This window comes from Mus caroli, chromosome 10 (genome assembly GCF_900094665.2).
Source record: "Mus caroli chromosome 10, CAROLI_EIJ_v1.1, whole genome shotgun sequence".
In the NCBI taxonomy this organism is placed as follows: Eukaryota; Metazoa; Chordata; class Mammalia; order Rodentia; family Muridae; genus Mus; species Mus caroli.
The window spans coordinates 35,429,416-35,434,625 of NC_034579.1; the positions used below are offsets into that span (position 1 = coordinate 35,429,416).

Sequence of the window (5,210 nt, forward strand, 5' to 3'; positions counted from 1 at the left end):
AAAAAAAAAAAAAAAAAACCTGGAGTACACAGACCCTACAACAGCCTGGGGACAGTGGCAAGTTCTTCATCCCTTCTGTAACAGGAGATCATTCAGAACAATATCACTGTTAGTGTTACAGCTCAGCTGGTTAGTCAAAGCCCAAAGCCAAAGGTGACAGATGAGGGGACAGTCAGATTCTCAAGCCCAGGCTGTGCTCTCAGGAGTATTCCCCTCTCACAGAGTGGTCCTAGAGAACATTGTGACAGTGTGAGAACATGTATCAAACTGCCTCCTCCTTTCCTAGGAACCTATGATTACTCTGAACTCAGACTGTCAGTACCACCCAGCTCTGTGGTGACAGTGGGAAGGAACATAACATTCCAGTGTGCCTCACAAAGACACTATGATAAATTCATTCTCACCAAGGAAGATCAGAAGTTCACCAGCTCACTGGACACACAGTACATACCTTCTAGTGGACAGTACCAAGCCCTGTTTGTTACTGGACCCATGATCGCAAGCCACAGAAGGACATTCAGATATTATGGTCACTACAAGCATATCCCACAATTGTGGTCAGTATCCAGTGAGCTCCAACAAATACTCATCTCAGGTAAGTCCCCACTGCCATTCTTCAATCATTTTCTGAGACCCTAAGCCCTTTGCTCAAGGCCTGTCCCTCTGCCGATTCGAAGAAAGAGGACTACATGGAGAGTCTATGTCCTCAATCACAGTCCTGCTTGGAAGAAGCTGTGACATGGGCTGGGCAGGATGGGAGGACAAAGATTTTTGGTAAGAACCACACCTCAGTCCATAGCTGTCACCTTCCCTATAGGACTGTCCAAGAAGCTCTCTCTTCTGACTCACTAGGACCATATTCTGGATCCTGGAATGAGTCTCACCCTGCAGTGTTGCTCTGACATCAACTATGATAGATTTGCTCTGTACAAGGTGGGAGGAGCTGACATCATGCAGCACCCTAGCCAGCAGAACTACAGTGGCCTTTCCATGATCAACTTCACACTGGGCTATATGAGCCGCTCCACTGGAGGCCAATGCAGACACTATGGTGTGCACAACCTCTCCTGTGAGTGGTCAGCCTCCAGTGACCCCCTGGACATCCTCATCACAGGTGAAGAACTCAACAAATTCAATCAGGTGCCTAACCTCTGCTCATGCTGTCATGGGGGATCCCTGGAGCTGAGGACTGGGATCTTGGGGAGGAACAGAGGCAGAGACAGATCAGCGGATGAGCTCAGTCAGATAAAAGAGACTGAATCCCATGTTCTCAAGGTGGAATCATGTGTGGTTTGAGCTCAAAACAAGGAAGCCAGCCTCTCATCATCCCTCTTCTCTTTAAGAAATGTTCATGACACTCCCCTCCTCTTCAGTGAAGCCTAACTCCACAGTATACTCAGGAGAGAATGTGAACCTGCTGTGTTGGTCAGTATACACTGTGGACGCTTTCATTCTGTCCAAGGAGGGATTAGTCCAGCAACCCCTTCGACTAACATCAAAATCCCATGATCAGCAGTTCCAGGTAGAATTCTCCATGAGTGCTGTGACCTCCACCCTCTCAGGCACCTACAGGTGCTGTGGTTCTCAAGACTCATCTCTCTACCTGTTGTCATATGCCAGTGCCCCTGTGGAGCTCACAGTCTTGGGTGACATAATCTTGACATCTCAGAGTGACTTGCAAATCAAAGCTTAGAAGACCTCTTGATTTTACTGGGAATAAGTGGACAATACAACTGGTTAGTCAGAAGGAGCATTCCACAACCCAGAACTGGATGCCAGCAATGATCCTTCATGCAATTTTCTCTCAGTCCTTACAGGACTTACAGGACAGCCAGCAGGAAGAAGATCCTCTTCTTGTTCTATTTCCTAGAATCCATTGAAGTCTCCAGCTGGCCACCACAAAGGCCCATCCCTCAGACTATAAGGATCAGGAACCTCTTTGTAGGGAATGTGCTGCAAACACAGGTAGCCTAACAAATAGCCCTTGTTAATCATACTTCTCATTTCTCAGTCATTTCAGCTTGTGAGTATGAGAGATAAACAAATATACCAAAAGAGAAACCAGAGGCTGGGGCTTAACTATTTAGCCTCACACTGGGTGATGCATCAGGTAGGCAAGGTTGTGAGCAAAGAACTCAGTCATCTCCCCATAATGCCCCTAAAAAAAAACCAAACATTTCACCTGCATAGAGTCAGGCCCAAGAGGGCAATAAAGATTCTATTGGAATGTAGACCCAGATAGGTAACAGCTATTTCTGGGCTTGATACAGCTGATATTGCAGATCCTACTTGGACAAGCCCTTCCATTTCTGGGCTGCTGGTTCTCTGAGTATAAATGGGAGAACCCCATGGCTGGTTCACATGTCTAAGATGTTTTCTGTGCTGGGGGTGACTGAGACCTCTCCTGACAGAGGAAGTCTCCAGAATTCCGGATTCTGCAGTGGGTCTGGCCCACTGGTGATGCCATCTGCTGATGCGTGGCAAGTGTGTGTCGAATGCTGTGGCAGGGGGATCCAGGTTCCTTCAGTCTACCTCACGGGGCATAATTCTAAGATTCTCTATGAGTTCTGTGACCTCCCACTTAGGCCCATCTTCAGGTGCTATAGATATCTCCACCCATCTCTATACCTGTTGTTATACAGTAGTGACCCTCTGGAGTTTGTTGTCCCAGGTGAGATGATCCAGATCTTTCTGAGCTGAAGGGGTGACTCTTCAGCTTACATTCTGAACTTACAACTGAACTTCTCCACTTACGACAATTATTAGCCACAACAGAGTCTGAAATGTTGCAGAGTGCCAGTCAGATGGGTAAGTTACCCCGTGATGGAGGGGGACAAGCTGAATCACACTAGGGATGCTCACTACACTCCCTGTTAATGGAATCCAGCCATTTCATGTAGTTTGAAAGAGCATCTTGGGGAGGCCACAGAAAGATATAGAATCCTAAGCAGGAACTGAGTCCCAGTGTCAACACTTTATCCCAGCCTCAAATAGTATCCACAGGACCCCATTCAGATCCTCATTCTCAGTGCAGCCAGGGCCCATGGTGCCTCCAAGAGAGGGTGTAGCCTTGGTGTAATAATTACAAACTCTGCTATACCTTCCTTCTGCTCAAAACAGATTCAAACCCATAGCTTAACCCTATCACGTGGAGTTCTCCATAAGAACTACACCAAAACTATGATCATGTTAAGGAAAATAAAGCCCAACAGTTGAAATTGAAAGTTTGCAATCTTTCCCTTCAGAGTGAGATAGAGGAAATGTGACTGTACAATTCAGCCTTTTTTGGAGAGGTGACAGCTAAGAATGTCTTCTGCGAGGCCTCGGTACACCTGTCTGAAAAAAGAGAAGGATTGGGGGTTGGACCTCCAGGGAACCACTACCACTGACCCTTGAGTATTCTAAAGTGATGGGAGACCTTCACCACTCTCTTATCACAGTGGAACACAACCTGTTGTTGCAATTACTATTATTTGTAAAGTCAAGAAAAGTAAGAGTTAGATGTGTCAGTCTTAGGATCTATGCTTAATGTGAGTTAGCCGTGATATATGAGGAACTCTTAGGTAAAAGCCCAGTGGCTTACCATCTACTCTCTTTTCTGTTTTACACACACACACACACACACACATACACACACACACACACATCACAAGAATAGTCAGATCAAGTGAGAAATGGAACAGTTTGAATGTGACAAGGGAACCAACACTTGCTAAACACTACACTGAGAATCTGAGACTGCACAAACTCTGATGAGTTCACCAGGGAAGCCTTACTGAGAACCATCCTGTGGCTCTTCAGAACAGTGCCCTGGGACCCACAGTGACCTGGGGCCCACAGTGACCTGGGGCCCACTGCCTGGGATGAATTGTCAAGTTGTCCTACTCTGAATGTCCTGGTTTCACTGGTATGCCATTGGGTTTCTATTAACACAATGGTCCTAAAGAATTTAGTAAGAATAAGAGAGGGGACCCAGCTATGCCACAGAAAAGATTCATCCCAGAATTCCATGAACTTGTATGGTGAGAATGATGGGCATCTACAATAAATGATAAAGTGGAACTTAGAAGGAACACTAAGGTCTCTTAAGTACACACACATCCTAGACCTCTTCTTTTATCCTGAGGACCACCTGAGACTATCTGTCCATCCTAGAACATGCTCAAACACAAGACAGTTGAATAAAGATAATTCATGGTCATAGTATTTGGAAGGGTACAAACGGGGCTGGTGAGATGGCTCAGCGGGTAAGAGCACTGACTGTTCTACCAAAGGTCCTGAGTTCAAACTCCAGCAACCACATGGTGGCTCACAACCACCCATAATGAGAGCTGACGCCCTCTTCTGAAGTCAGCTACAGTGTACTAATGTATAATAATAAAATAAATCTTGAAAAAAAAGAAAAAAGAAAAAAGAAAGAGTGCAAACAAGTCCTCTCCAGAGAAAACAGAAACCCTGGATGGATGCTTAGTTACATCTGTAACTTCTGTGTCTAATATCACAGCCCCAGAGAGCTGGGATCACACAACGGAGAATCTCATCAGGTGGGGATGGCTGTCATGGTCCAGGGAGGGAAGATGGGAGTGGAGGAGTGAGGGAGCACCCTCATAGAGGGAGGGGGAGGGGGAATGGAATGAGGGTTTCCAAAGGGGAGACCTGGAAAGAGAAAACATTTGAAATGTAAATAAAAAATATCCAATAAAATAAATTATGGTTCAGGGTTACTACAACATGAGGCAGTATATTAAAGGTTGATAACCATTGACCTATGTGGGAACTAAAAGGGGGCAGGGGAAGGAGGGGGAAGGGAGGATAGCCCACGTCCAGCCAGAGTTCTTCCTATGCTCTGGGCAGGCAGACGTGAGAGGGCTGCCAGACGCTTTCCACTCAGCCCCGGGTGGGCATCTAAGCCACTGACCCCACTCTACAGGGGGTGGACAAGTGGCAGCCCCTGACCAGGAGCCCTAGGATGACACCCTGTAGCTCCGGGGTTATGGGAGAGAAGGCTGAGGGAGAGAGGTTCCCACACAGGTGAGAGTCTGTGCAGTGGGCCTTGATGAACAGAGACAGTCTATGGTTTTAGAGCTTTATTATAGAAAGGCAGGGGGAAAGAGAGAGAGAGAGACCAGCCATGGCCAAGAAGGAGAGAAGGGGGAAAAGGAGAGAGAGAGAGAGAGAGAGAGAGAGAGAGAGAGAGAGAGAGAGAGAGA

At 46.7% G+C, this 5,210-nt stretch overlaps 1 pseudogene; it reads left to right on the top strand.

The window, feature by feature from the left end:
- LOC110303514 overlaps positions 1-5,210 on the top strand; it is a 7,982-nt pseudogene that overhangs the window by 1,452 nt on the left and 1,320 nt on the right.